General features: G+C 34.5%; 2 long non-coding RNA genes and 2 pseudogenes across 3 annotated transcripts; 1 reads left to right on the top strand and 3 right to left on the bottom strand.

Annotated features, from left to right (window-relative positions):
- Positions 1 to 366: 366 nt before the first annotated feature.
- On the bottom strand, positions 367 to 5,838 carry LOC110008088 (uncharacterized). The gene is made up of 5 exons (XR_016048636.1): positions 5,566 to 5,838; positions 2,140 to 2,218; positions 1,843 to 2,000; positions 1,476 to 1,604; positions 367 to 1,359 (listed from the first exon to the last, which is right to left on the bottom strand). It is a non-coding gene; the product is annotated as an uncharacterized LOC110008088 (long non-coding RNA).
- A 308-nt stretch (positions 5,839 to 6,146) lies between these two features.
- Positions 6,147 to 7,952, top strand: LOC18436653 (T-complex protein 1 subunit eta pseudogene; annotated as a pseudogene).
- A 1,666-nt stretch (positions 7,953 to 9,618) lies between these two features.
- LOC148778980 (uncharacterized) lies at positions 9,619 to 10,048 on the bottom strand. The gene is made up of 2 exons (XR_016048637.1): positions 10,000 to 10,048; positions 9,619 to 9,888 (listed from the first exon to the last, which is right to left on the bottom strand). It is a non-coding gene; the product is annotated as an uncharacterized LOC148778980 (long non-coding RNA).
- Positions 10,049 to 10,216: 168 nt separating this feature from the next.
- LOC148778979 (putative transcription elongation factor SPT5 homolog 1) lies at positions 10,217 to 13,999 on the bottom strand (annotated as a pseudogene). Its single transcript, XR_016047210.1, has 9 exons — positions 13,786 to 13,999; positions 12,090 to 12,319; positions 11,831 to 11,986; positions 11,592 to 11,752; positions 11,430 to 11,513; positions 11,216 to 11,279; positions 10,617 to 10,984; positions 10,371 to 10,526; positions 10,217 to 10,255 (listed from the first exon to the last, which is right to left on the bottom strand). The product of XR_016047210.1 is annotated as a putative transcription elongation factor SPT5 homolog 1 (transcript).
- Between the last annotated feature and the right edge of the window lie 1,670 nt (positions 14,000 to 15,669).

The following is a 15,669-nucleotide window of genomic DNA, read 5'->3' as shown; positions in this document are numbered from 1 at the left end:
CTCAATAGTCGCATCGAAAATGATTACAAGTTACAAGAGCTAGGTACATTAGAGCATATGGACATTAAAACATTAAATTAACACTCGTGCCTACAACAAATAGCATTACATAACATAAACATAAATTAAATGTAAATTAAAGAAATTTACATTAAGTAAATTAGCGTTAATGTAAATTAAATAAATTGAAAAAATTAACTAAAGAGAGGGAATTGTGAGAAGAAGAAAATAAGGGAATGAAATATAAAACATGATATTTTCCTTCTTTTTACTTTTTTTTTTTTTTTTTTCTTTTTCCTTTCCAAAACTTTCAATGATATGAACCACAATCTAGAATATTTTTTATGGCATGAACCATTGTGAGTGCTTAGAAATCCCATTATCAAAACCACTCATAAGAAGAAACAACAACATATTCACATCTTGAAATAAAAATTCCACTCCCCATAAATTTTGCAGTAATTAGACTGAATAAAGAAAATTAGAAACATCAAAAAATTAGAAAGAGAGAGAAAAAAGAATCAATAGAGAGAGAAAGAACTAAAATCGAGCTTACGGGTATCTCCTTTGTCTTCCTCTTCGTCATCATCATCACTTGCAATAGGTGCGATATCGTCTAACAACTCAGAACCAGGTCGACTTGCGTTTTCTCAAGCGGTAATCATCTTCAACCACATCATCTATCAATTTTGATCTCCTCAGCTTCTTCATCTTCCACCATCATAGTCCTCCTCGTCATAGTCCTCCTCGTCTTTTTCATAATGTCTAGCCAGGGCTATAAATCCGAAATTTCACCTCGAACGAATTAGGTTTAGGAAAAAAGAGATGGGCTTTGCTGATTAAGTAGAGAAAGAAGGGAGAGTACAAATAACTTCTAAATGCAATAATATCCCCTCTTGATCATACGAGTTCGGAATATCGCCTCTGTAATGGATACGACTCTCTCAAATTTAAATACAAATACAACAAGTTTATCTTCTTATCTTTATTGACAAAGGAAATAAGAAGAAAAGATTAACATGACAACAACCTCATTAATTACCCACGAGTATACTTATTGCTCAATAGCACATGACCCTACACTAAAACATTTAGCAGACTGAGATACTAGGTATACAAAACATCGATCTTTCAACTTGTCTTTGCTGAGGAAAATTTCCGAAGTTCTAAGCCTGTCATTTTTTTCTGTAAACTTCCATTATAATAGTTCTCGTTTACACAAAATGGGAAAGAGAAAGGTTGCATAACTTTAAAAGCCTAAAGGACCCCGCATTATACTTTATGGGCTCATTGGTGCACAAGGATTCCAAGCACGGTCACACATGGCAGTTCGCATTCCATCATGGATTGAAGTGGCCCCTGTATAGAAGAAGTCATCAATTAAATTTACATCAGTCTTTAAAACCAAAATGTTGATGTAATAGGGAATTATTTCAAGAACGTTAAAAATTAAGACCACCACAATAAATGCATACATCCTGCATCTCTCATCGGAGTCATGTGGAACATTGGGTTTCGTGTCCCAAACCATACCGTTGCATCTCTCATCGGAGTCATGTGAAGCATTGGGTTTCGTGTCCCAAACCATACCGTTGAGATGAATCCTGATAGGCACATAAAATTTCATCTCATAGGCACATAACAACCAATATTAAGAAACATTGTAAACTTCTTAGCCAAACAATAATAGGAAAGGCAATAACCATTTTAACTAAGTATCGTCATAACTTCAACTTCAGCAATTTGATTCTTACTAGCTGCATATTAGAATATTACCTTTTGTCAAAAATAAAAGAAAACCAACACAAAAGGCAATCACAATAATAACACAAAAGTACTTACCAGTAAGAGCCTTCATCTGTCATTCCAGTTCAACTCGAACAGTTGAACCATCAACATCTACTACACGACTACGGTAGCCCTTGAAGGGACCCACACGAATCTTGATAGTATTCCCAATCCCAACCAAAGCATCTCTTCCCCTGTACACCTTCCCCCAACTGCAATATTATAAATTCGAAAAGTCAATATAAAATACAGAATTGTTTCCCTCATTTCTGTATTATTATCTTTAACCACCTCGAGAGACTTTAGTGCCCATAATAAGTACCATAGAAAATGGTAAATAGAAGAACATACAATATTGTTGAGAGTCACTTCTAGGCAGCGGACTTGGATATCTCAGCCTATCAAATCCTGAAGGCAGTGAATCTGTACCCTGTAGAAGAGATTCATCAAGAAATGAATTATAAGCATGAATCAAAAACAAAAGGGGTAACTCAGAGACCAGATGAACACATATGTACCACATTGTTGAACCTCTAATATTACGAGTGGTTTTTGTTTGAATGTGTATAACGTTGTAATACATGCACTGTGAGGTAGTTCTTCCAAGATAAATTTTATAAAAATTGCCATATTCTAAAGAAAAGGTTTATATAAAGATGCAAATCTTAAGTTGGAGAAAAATTGCATCCCTAAAAAATCTATCAAAAAAATTCTTATTTTGATGGTGAAAAGTTATCGAACTAATCAAATCAACATCGAGATGTATAGATGTGAAAAGAAAAAGATCTTCAAGTGCCAAAAGTAGTACAGCTTGCAATAAATTAGTTATACCGTCTATTCTCAAGATTTTCATGTGTTTGTATATCTACTTGATCTGTACCAGTTTTTAGTTTCAAATTTCATAATCAAACCGTGAAGTAGTTTTTGAGGTCATCATTGAAATTTTCAAAAACCAAAATTACATCTTTCCATGAGCTTTGAAAGATGTAGCTTAGTTGAATCGTTAAGGTTGACACCTTATACAAACCGCACCCTATTCTAAATCTGGTTGAGAAGATGCGTAGTAAGTGATCTTTCAAAGGACGAATTTAGGGAACTTAGTATAAATGAAATCCTTCATCTTAAAATAGAGGAAAAATGCCAACTTGGTAAAGCTTTATGACAAATATTATTCAAAAGCCTCATTAGAAAAAAAAAAGCAATTTCTTCCTCTTTGAAAAACTTTCTTATGATTTTGGAAATTATATGCTTGAGAACATAAAGAGTATATAATTAAATATGGTAAAAGACAAAAAGAGAGTATTCGAAATTATCTCAACAGGATGTTTTACACCCAACACCAAGACACTACCATCTAATGGTACAGGATCAATCATCAATCTTCTATCTCAAACCAGAAAAGCAAGTTTAGCCCAAACCTCTAATGGAACTATAAACTCATTTATCACAAATATTAAATCCTTATGTGAATCCCCTTAACAACTTAGTTTGAGATAGAGATGCTTCTATTTTCTTCCACAACCCTATAGTCTAAAACCCCAATGAGAGATGAGAGATCATGAGAGAGTTGAGAGAACCACCATGAGAGAGATAGCAAAGAAAAGAGAGTGGGCCCCTTTGGGTCTCTTGAGGGAGAGAGAGAAACTTTTTTTTCGAAAGAGATATTTTAAGTGAGGCATGCCCCTTTGTGGGATTTGAGAGAGATGGAGATAGAAATTAGGTGTAAAAGATAACGTGTCGAGATTTGGAGAGGGATCCATCTCTTTTTATAGTGCTTAAATGGGTTCTTAGGGTTTTCTTAACTTGCCTCTTCTTGTAAGATTGAATATGAACCATTGATCTTGGGTGACTTGTGGGGCAAGAGATTTGAGCCCTCCATTCCATAGATGTGCCATCAACATCATGGAAGGAGCTAGACCCTTTATCCCCCATTCTTAAATCACTTTCTCAAATGAAATAAAATAATTCCATTCGTGCTTACCAAAATTATGCACAAGTCTTAAATCCTTTGAAAGCTTCCTCAAGGAAAAATCTTTCCAAAACCCTTCAAAGCTTTCTTTTCAAGCCAAAGCTTGAACTAACACAAGGAAAGTTTCATTAGGGTGGGGCATACCACCCTAGGTGGGTACTTTATAGCCCCTTACCGACATGCAATGGTGGGCCCATTAACATATTAAAATAAATTATGATTTTTAAAAATTCATTAAATTCAATGTGAGTAATTAAATCAATTTAAAATCAATATATCTGTTTTTATAAATTCAAATTTGATAAATAAAATATCCAGAGATCTAAAAAAATTCAAATAATAATTCAAAAAATCATATATCATTCAAACAAATATAATTAAATTTATTAAATGGTTAACAGATCCATATAGTCTAGGAGTTAAATAAATAAATGCTGGGACACTTCACCTTCAACTATGGACTACGGTCTATACTTGCTTTAGCAAACCGACCCACTGTTTCCCATGATCCATAGTTCATGTAGGGGCTCATGGGTCACCAAAGTTTGGTAGATAAAGCAAAGGGTCATAATCCCAGTTTGTGGATCTCATCTAGACATGATGCGACCACAACTCTTATGACCCATAGTGGTATCTCTCACACATGCATAAGCTTCGCCCTAAAAGGTGGTTCGCTATTTCGGAACGACTATCATATATGCATGTCGTGTGATGGATCGTAGATGAGGCTTTGACGATCGTCTTTAAAGGCCACCAACACACACAAGGGTCACACAGTCTCTCGGCTCACTTATTCGGATATACTCCGACCTCATCAAGGAATGACCTATTAGAACCCTTATCAGATAGTTTTCTATTCCTAGATAATATAGGTTGTTTCTAACCGACTTACCATGCTAATCAAGCTCAGTCTGGTATCTAATTTGACATATAATGAGTGGAAATAGTTGTGGCCCCCTCATACAAAAGGTCCCTTTGTAAATAAATAGAAAATATATCACAGTTTAGGAATAAGAACAAAACTGCAATTTTAATACGAAGCTAAAGGAATATAACTTCCAACAACTTAATAACAAGCTAAAAAAATCTATAAGTCTGATCACATATTTTACATCCCATAAGTTATTATTGGAAGAGGAGTAATGCTAAGTGTGGTATTTACTCATTTCATAAACCTTATTGTCGTATTTTACTTTTATTTTAAAATTATGGTCATCGGTAAAATTTAAAAAGAATAATTGCATTAAAAAAAAGGAAAACATCATATTTAAATCACTTTACAAAATTATTGAAGTGGTCAAATGACCTCATTTACATGTGTACTTATTTAAGTATCATGCTAAGTCCATAATGAATTTCGTGTTCAAGGTTCGAAACTATTATGTCATTTTGGTAATTTAGCCTCCGTTCTGTGGCTTAATCCAAGTTATAATATTTAGTAAAAGTTTTATGAAAAACTTTATTTAAAGCCTTTCTAACAAACTTATGCATTGGAAATCCCTTTATGATCTCTCAGCAACTTTCTTATTATTTTGGGAACTTGATATTATGTAGGTGAGTTTATTGATCTCCCAGCAACTTTCTTATTATTGTGGGACCTTGATATTATTTATGTGAGTTTATTGCCTCATATAATTATTCCATATTGCTATTTACTCTTTTTTCTTATAAATTTTAATCTTATTAAAATCATATAAAACAAATCTTTAATAATTCTTATTTTTATATTTGAGCATACGTTGAAATTTTTATTGAGTAAATCTAAAATATATTTAATTTTAGGAATGAAAATATAGCCATTGATTTACCGGATGGATAATGTGGAACATCTAATCCGATGTTACTTCTATATTCGGAAATGAACATGTCTCATGGTCTCCCCCAATATCCTATGTGGTATATCTAAAATTATATTGGGAAGTTCCTAGCTGGCCAACCTCCACCAAATTGCGCAAGGGCCAAGGGACCTAATTTGCTGAACTTTGCCCTGGGCCGCCTAACTTACAAAAATTCCCATTGATGCTCTCTCAAATAAACTTAGTCATTATTGTATATGGAAATATATGAAGAACTGTGTTGTTAAAGTCTTCATTTAGACCCATACATAGTAATAAAGGGCCAAAAGCATGAAAGAATCTTGCCACGAAGGAAAAGCATGAAAGAATCGTCACATGTAGACTAACATTACTGACATTATGGTACATGTAATATATGCTTCATATATTGTACACATTCAAATATAAAAGGGGAAAAAAGAGAAAAAAATCGAATGAATTTTACACTTGGAACACGAAAGAAGTATGTGATTGCACACATTATAATTAATATTGCGAATATTTTGTCCCTTGCATTAATAATGATTAATTTTAATTTTTTTCCCCTTCCACTTATGATTCTCCCCCTTTCCTCATGCAAAACCCATCAAGCAAGAGTGAACGCCGAATCTCACTCTGTTCACTGCAATGGCGGCCATGATGAACCCCAGATCATACTTTTGAAGGAGGGAACAAACACTTCCCAAGGGAAGCCACAACTGATCAGTAATATCAATGCTTGCACAGCTATTGTTGATTCAGTGAGAACAACCCTAGGTCCTCGAGGAATGGACAAGCTTATCCACGATGATAAAGGGAACACCACCATTTCGAATGATGGAGCCACCATTATGAAGCTTCTCGATATTGTTCATCCGTCTGCTAAGACCCTTGTTGCCATTGCTAATTCTCAAGATTCAGAGGTCGGTGATGGGATTACTACTGTAGTCCTTCTTGCAGGAAAATTTTTAAAAGAGGCAAAGCCTTTCATTGAGGATGGGGTGCATCCTTGGAATCTAATACGCAGTTATCGTACTACATCCTATTTGGCAATTAACAAAATTAAGGAACTAGCAGTAAGCATAGAGGGCCGAAGTTTTGAAGAGAAGAAAGATCTGATGCAAAAGTGTGCTGCAACAACCCTCTCTTCAACACTCATAGGTGGTGAAATGGAATTTTTTGCTTCAATGGTTGTGGATGCTGAAATGGCCATAGGAGAGGATGATAGGTTGAACTTAATTGGTGTGAAAAAGTTCCTGGTGTAAACATGAGAGATTCTTTTCTTGTAAAGGGACTTGCATTTAAAAAGACATTCTCATATGCTAGCTTTGAACAACAACCGAAAGCGTTTTCGAATCCTAAAATTCTATTATTAAAGAGTTAGAGGTGAAATCAGAGAAAGAAAATGCAGAAATCAGCCTCAATATCAATCTATTGTTGATTATGAGTGGACTATCATTTATGACAAGTTGGATAAATGTGTCAAATCTGGGGCAAAGATAGTTCTCTCACGTCTGGCTATTGGTGATCTGGCAACACAGTACTTTACCGATCGCGATATCTTTGTGCTGGTCGTGTAACAGAGGAGGATTAGCAGCGGGTTGCTGCTGCAACTGGTGGGACTGTGCAAACTTCTGTCAATAACATCATTGATGAAGTACTTGGATGCTATGAGCTTTTTGAAGAAAAGCAAGTAGGAAATGAGAGGTTCAACATTTTTAGTGGATGTCCCACCAGTGGCCAGACAGCAACCATTGTTCTACGTGGTGGTGCAGATCAGTTCATCGTGGAGGCAGAACGAAGCCTTCATTATGCCATTATGATTGTGAGAACAGCACTGAGGACCTCGACTGTTGTTGCTGGTGGTGGTGCTATTGATATGGAGATAAGTAGATACTTGAGACAGCATGCGAGGACTATAGCTAGGAAATCTCAATTGTTTATTAACTCATATGCCAAAGCACTTGAAATTATCCCACGCCAACTATGTGATAAGGTTGGTTTTGATGCAATTGATGTTCTGAACAAGCTTAGACAGAAACATCCACTACCATCTGGGGAAGGTGCCTGTTATGGTGTGGACATAAACACCGGTGGCATCACCTATACATTTGCTAACTTTGTATGGGAACCTACAGTTGTGAAAATCAGTGCCATAAATGCTGCAACAGAAGCAGCTTGCCTTGTTCTTAGTGTGGATGAGACTGTCAAAAACCCAAAGTCAGAGAGTGCTCAAGGTGAGGCTGCTGCGAGTGTTATGGGCCGTGGAAGTGGTGGTGGGCCTGCCCTCCTTGAGGGGCATGCGCCGCAGGTAAATTTCAACGTTTAATTTTTTGTATAGTAATTTTAACCAAATTTGCTGGTGCTTTATTTCCTATATCATCTGGTTTTTTTATTGTGAAACAACGTTGTAGTTTTCCTAAGAAACCATGTTGGGTCTTTTTGGCTCTGTCCTTTGTTTTTGCATCTGGCACATTGAGTTTACTAGGCAGACCAAAGCCTTGAATTTCTTTGCCAAGGGATTGTCTTGTATGAAAATTTTCTTCGTTTTTTTTTTTTTTTTTAAAAAAAGTATTTAGAAGATTTCATATTTAGAATTGAAAAATACTACATTTGATAATTTGTTTGGAAGTTCTATAGTGTTTTGGACTTGTGCTGGAATGAACCTAGAATTCTAGATACCTGGAAATATGGAATTTAGCCTATTTCAACCCTTCATTGAAGTTACGATTGGCTCGCGGTTAATGTTTGTTAATTGAACGAGATTTTAAAATCAAAGCTCAACCACCATATGTCTAATAAAGTAGATGGTCAAGATTAGTAAAACAAAAATAATGACGTGTTTACAAGCACCTCCAATGGAGACGGTTGGGAGCATATATGAGTATTTCAATTTTATTTTATTTTATTTTTATATATTGGAATGCGGTTTGAGCTCAAATTTTAGGTAACCATACTTTTAAACCTCATGCACATGTTTAAAATGTAAAATAAATATTAAAAATAGAATGATTGAAATACAACTTTGAGAGGTATTTTCGTTATTTTAATTTAGTTGAACTAGTTTGTATATTTTATACCTATGCCTGAGTTGCACATAGACTCCAAATTTCATCTTGATCTAATATTACAAAAATAAAAACGGATGAATACAAGCCAATATTCTTGAAATGACAAAATAGTCCATAGTAGAGTGCATCTAAAAGTTATAATTATTATTGTCTGATCTTGATTGAAAGATTGAGAGTATGTTTAAGTGTTATATATATATATATATATATATATATATATATATATATATATATATATATATATATATATATAGCAACGCCTATAGGCGAAAATAAACAGTGATTTCGCCTATGCTCATCACCGTCTAAAGCTGGAAAACAACCTCTGTCTCCCCCACAACCTCTCTTTCTCTCCTAATCTCCCTTTCTTATCTCTCTCTCCTAGAGGAGCATGCCCCACTACTCTCTCTCCTCTTAGACCTAAGAAGAAACTAAAAGTTGGAAAAATTAGAAGGAGCCTAAGTTAATTTTGGGGGTTAAGGTTTAGTAGAGATATTATGGGTGGTTACCTAGTTTGGCCGAAATCAGCTATCCCGGTTCGAGATTGAAGCTAGACCGCTGATCCCGTGCCATTGGATGTGGTGACTCGGTGTGGGGTATAATAAGCCCGGTAGAGTTAATCTCCTGCATCTTCTCTTTTACTTACTTTGCTCTTTTATTTTATATTCTCAAGCATAGTATTAAGTTAAAAAAATTGGCATCAAGTGGTTGAGTTTTATTTTTTTTGTTGTCCTGTTTTATTTTGAAATATTTATTTATTGTAAGAGACCATCTGTATGCGATATTTTTGCCAAAATAAAATGGGGTGATTATAATCATTAAAAAAAAAAAACAAAATTGTATTCCCATGGAAAAGATCACATAGTTCTTTCGTTTATACACTTCTCTCACTACTTCGACAAGATCCAGCTATGGCAACAAAGGACTGAGCTTCCACACAGATAAACCCAAAATTTTCAAGGTGATGGCGATCACGTATGAACATAATCCCTTTATAAATATGTTTCATAGGGCCTTGCTTCTCCTACAGAATAGTAACATACAATTATTTACCAAGAAAAGAGTTTGGCTTCATCTTAAAAGATCAGATATTAGAATCTTCTCCCTCATGAATCCTAACAACATCCTTCAAAGATACTGTGCTACCATAGCGATCTTGGGTACTACGCTTCTGCTTTATCTTCTTTTTAATCTCTCTTGACTTAACCCAAACAACCTCTGCCCTCTCCGGAACTCCTTTGAGAACCTGAGAAAGATGTTAAAATCCTCATTTTGAATTTAAAATGCAACTGTTTCACCAAACAATTAAAACGATTTAAAATGTAAGTGAAAAAGATTTAGTGCCACACATGCTCACCTGAAATGCATCACTCTCTACACGTATGATGACACCACAGCTGGAGTTACTGCAATACATTTGACTCCACCACGTTAAAAAGAGAAACGCAATAAAAGTCTGTTCACGTCAAAAAATATCTGCTTATTTAATAAATAACAAAAAGAATAGCAACTTACTCCATATGAACTAGGCAATGTAACACATAATCTCCAATTTTTGTAATACGGAAAGTTATTTAAGAACTTTCCACCACATTATCAGCAAAAACTCGGATCTGAATACACCAATCGCAAATAAAATGAGTCAATGAGTCTTACAAACTAAAAGAAATTCACTCTTTCCACCCATTCTGACCAGTGACATGTATACAAAATTGCGAAGTTACTTACATCTTCCTTGGTGGTGTCCGATGAGATGATGATAACATGTCCCTCCACCTTGACAACCATACTGGTAGCTCCTTCCTGAGCACCTGAGACTACCTTCACATAGTCTCCAGGTTTAAAGTATTTGCAGAGTTCTTTCTCATTAACAGCCAGGGTTTCCTGAAAGGCACGTAGCAGGATTATCATATAATACCCAGATGAACAACTTATTCTGAACTTTTAGAAACATAAAAATCAGAGAATAACTACTTTGAAGCCTGGGATGTTCGATCTTATGTAGACACTCTCTTCCTCAACCTTCTCAACCCATCCCATCAGATTCTTGAGATCACCACGGACGACGATTACCGCATCTCCTTTCATAAAATGGCCCTCTGTTCTATATGCAAACACGGTTGACAAACTGGCCATATCACCATCTGAATCTTTTCCAGGCTTCCGGAACTTCTCTAGTTCATCAAAACTGGGTTGTATGTTCTGAGAACTAATAGACTTCATTGACACAGTTTTATCAAGATAGCCATCTTTGAACATCATCCCATCAATAGTTTCAAAGTATTCCCCCGTAATTGAATCCCGCCTTCGCTCAACGGGGATATGCATATACCTGAAATTATAAAATTAATAATAAGGTACTACCGATCCCAGTTGAACTCAAACATGTAAAGTAACAATGGGCTGCGATATCTTCAAAAAGTCATGGTTGATTGAGGTCATCACCATCCATTTTTTTATTGAGAGGTGAGGACCAAATGAATGATAATTTTCCATAGCCAGTTGCAAAATAGTAGTATACTTTTCCATCATTAAATGCACAAACGGAGTATATCATATTTTACTTCATCTCACGGAGTTGATAAACCGTGGTGGAGGAACAAAGTTCTTCTTCTTCTTCCCGACCTCGTTGCCCTCCTGATACAATCAAGAAATGGTCTATCATAAGGTGTATCTATTGAGAAGAGTCAAACAGTAAGATGCTTACCATGTCGTGTACATTACAAACCAAAGTGCAATACAAAAAGGAAGTGATATATGAAGATGGGAAAACAAATAGAAGATTACCAATTTGTTAGCAAAAGCTTTGAGGTCGATCCTTGGGATAAGCTTTATTGTAACTCTTTGCCTCACATTATCAACATCTAAATCCTGCAGAGGTTGGCATTCATAAATTTCCATAAAAGTAGTAAGAATAACCCAAGAGAGGAAAATGAAAGACAAGTATACCTTTGCCAGATCGCCTTATAAGTTCCGAGTTTCACACGCACCCATGTATCATTCGAAAGCTCAACAGATTTACTCTTAACTGACAGAACATCTGTCATCTCTTTGATTGGTACAAGCATCGGTTTGGTATTTGAATAGATGTGTCGCATTCCTTTACAAGCCTGGACCCGTGAATGGTATAAACAAAAACCAGAAAATGAAGTTCGTACACACAAATAAAAGTCATAGATAAGGCATACCTCCTTGACATGAGCTTCCTTGTCTGCTTCAATGTATATATAATTCGTCAAATAATCCAATGTAATAACCGACTTTATCGGTTGTTTTATTCCTTGAGATTGCACATCCATACATTTCTGCATCAAGCAGAAAGCCACCTCTCTTTCATGGCCAATCTGATAAAAAACATAAAACATCAAAAGTTAAGAGTATATAACAAAAAAGATTAAAGGAAATGTCCTCCTACTTTCTTTTCTCTCCCTCACTGGCTCAACATACCGCGCATTTGACCATCCACAGCTTTGGATCTTTCACTGAGGGCAAAAGAGCTTGTTGCGCAACCTGTGTAGTCTCCTCCTCGTATTCTAAATGATCTGATCGACCATATTTTCTTTTAATTAACCTTTCAAGGTCTTCCACATCTTGTTCTTCCTCTCGTGGAAGAAAAGGCTGACGATGCACTCGTCATTCATCGTCGTCTTGCAACTCCTTTCCCACATCAATAAAATCTATCACACGAACATGAAATAGAGGTATATAATTATGCAAAATATTTCTATTTGTTGAGAAATACTAAATAGGGCTATGCATAATTGCTTCGAATAATGAAATTCTAGTAGTTTTCGAAGGCAAATAATTCGATGATTATTATCTATGAAGTACATCACTGCACTGACATGAATGCTTCGAGATTGATAATATCATAGCAGCAATATATACACCTTGACTGCTCAGCCTCAAGAGGAATCGCCCTTCACAATCTCAATTATAGAAATTTATTTTCCTACTCATATCAAACCATAGAAAATCAAATAGAAGCCGCAACTTTCTCGCATTATCAAAGCACCAAGAGTGGAACATCATTCTCCTGTCATTGAAGCAGAGGTTCAAAGATCAGGGAGCAAAGTAGATTCACATTAGGTACTTATGGCTACACTTAAACGTGCCAGTCAGAGTTGAGCCTATAGGTTTGACATTTTTGTATAGCGGGGTGATTTGATTAGATCTGTCTGAAGCTCATAAAATTCAAACAATAAGATAGCCACTCTCTGGGAAAATCAAGAACACCAAGTGTGGTAAATTTCCCAATATATGACCGTACAATCTACGCACATTCTCCACGATTGAAATTAATATAAATATTTTCTAAACAAATGTACATTCTAGGAAAATTTACTAGCTTTGTTCATTACCAGTTGAGAGGACTTATGATCCAATGAGTCAACTTATCCCATTAAATAAATGAGTCAAAATATTTTATTTAGTATAATCCTTAAAGAAAGTAAGCGTCAACAGTCGCATCGAAAATGATTAAAGTTACAAGAGCTTGGTACATTAGAGCATATGGCCATTAAAACATTAAATAAACACTCGTGCCTACAACAAATAGCATTACAACAAATAGCATTACTTAACATAAACATAAATTAAATGTAAATTAAAGAAATTTGAATTAAGTAAATTAAAGTCAATGTAAATTAAATATAGTGAAAAAATTAACTAAAGAGAGGGAATTGTGAGAAAAAGAAAATAAGGGAATGAAATATAAAACACGATATTTTCCTTCTTTTTGTTTTTATTTTTATTTTTATTTTTATTTTGATTTTTATTTTTATTGTTATTTTTATTTTTTGCTCTTTCCAAAACTTTCAATAATATGAACCATAATGTAGAAGATTTTTTACGGCATGAACCATTTGGAGGGCTTTTTCTCTATATGAATTTTTTTTTTTCTTTTTCCTTTCCAAAACTTTCGATAATATGAACCACAATGTAAAAGAATTTTTACGACAGGAACCGGCTCAGAAATCCCATAATCAAAACCATCTACTAGATAAAACAACAGCACACTCACATCTTAAAATAAAAATTCCATTTCCCACAAATTTTCCGCAATTAAACTGAAGAAAGAAAATTAGGAAGAGAGAGGAAAAACAGAATCAATAGGGAGAGAAAGAACTAAAATCGAGTCTACCGGCATCTCCGTCATCTTCCTCTTCGTCGTTATCATCACTTGCAACAGCTGCGATGTCGTCAAAAAACTCAGAACCACGTCGACTATTGCGTTTTCTCAAACTGTAATCATCTCCAAGCACATCATCAATCAATTCTGATCTCTTCTGTTTCTTCTTTATCCTTCCACGATCATAGTCCTCTTCCTCTTTTTCATAAAATCTGGTTATGGCGATAAATCCGAAGTTTCACTGTGGACGAATTAGGTTTAGGAACACAGAAATGCAAAGGGGAGAGTACAAATAACTTATGAATGCATTAATGATGTACTTCTAAATGCATTAATATCTCATCTTGATGATACGAGTTCAGAATATCGCCTCTCTAATGGATACGATTCTCTAATAGAAAAGAAACCAATGAAGAAATTATCAAGAAAATCTTAGCACCAAAACGTAAGGATCTACCTGCTACATAATGAAGATGGTACATGAAAGACATGAATGGGAACACCCAATACTCAAATTTCGTCTACTTACCTCAAAGAGAGCCTTTGAGGAATGCAGATTCTCCTGTGCCCTCTCTATGTAGTGTATAAGGACCTTTTTATGTATTTATTAACTTTACATGAACTCGTATAAATCAAGAACCCATACGGTTTCTTGATCCCACGCGTATATGGGTGATTTCTTGATTCTACTTATCCTTTTAGATGTTGATAAAATAGGATATGTATGAAAATCATCATGTAATAAAGATTTTAAAAGAAATCTAACCCATAAATAATCAAGAAAATCTTCGCACCCACCATCTAACTTTGAATTTGGACTTCACGGAACCATGACCAACAACATCCTACTGCATCTCTATTTCTAATATTCTTCCTTTTAAAAATAAGACTTGATCAATCATAATAAATAATTTTTGTTTTTAAAAATCTGGAATTTTATTATAGCTGATTTTTAGAAGCATAAAAATTCATTCAAAAATACAAAGCTATTCAAGTAATAAAAAATGAAGAAACTATACTCTCATGATTCATATATTTTGTTAAAAGAAATAGTCATCACAAAAAGAAATTGTTATGAGAAGATTGAAAATTTGTTTTTTGTAGTAAAATGGGCACAGTTTTTGGGAAGCATTTAAAAAATATTGGTAAAAAAATTGGATGATTAAATATTTTTCAAAAAATTTATGCATTGAGTAATTTAAAAATAAAAAAGTAAAAATCTGTCATAGACTATTTATAAAGGGCCAACCTTAAAACTTAAAATAAGGCGCAGCTCCTAATTTTATCATAATATGAAATTGTAGTGCAAAAACATTCTCAGGATGGCCTGAGAATCTATTTTCATCTCCAATTATAAAATTTTAAACTTAAAAAATAGCTAATATCAAGTATATCTGAACATAAATGAAAATAAATATTGAAAATAGACAGTCCAGATAATCTGTTACAATATGCAATATTTTACAGACTCAAATTCTTTACATATTTCATACTCATACATCTTGATGCCTATATGATCAATCAAAAGGTTTTCTAACATCAAATACCTTTCTTCGATGGATTTTTTATGTGCGCTTTAGTTCTATAATTTACGGTTGCAATCTTATTTATGTATTTTCCATTTGTGAATATATAAACTCTCTTTCATTAATAAATGTAAAAAGCTTATACAAGGGTGAGACCCTAAACAATCACATTAAGGCACACCTCCAAAATTCACTACAGAAGGTTGATTGGATGCTAAAAAACCCTCAATTTGGTTGTGTCGGCTTCAATATGTATGGAGGTGAGAAAAAAAAGAAAAAAATATGAGATTTCAAATCTTGAAAATAGTACATCCTATAATATGGGACCTAAAAACGTGGCCCTAAACTATAGTGTATCATCCCAATCCAC

Source organism: Amborella trichopoda, chromosome 13 (assembly GCF_054954075.1).
Source record: "Amborella trichopoda isolate Santa Cruz 75 chromosome 13, AtrichopodaSantaCruz75HAP2 v2.0, whole genome shotgun sequence".
Lineage (NCBI taxonomy): Eukaryota > Viridiplantae > Streptophyta > Magnoliopsida > Amborellales > Amborellaceae > Amborella > Amborella trichopoda.
This window is presented reverse-complemented; position numbering and strand designations above follow the sequence as displayed.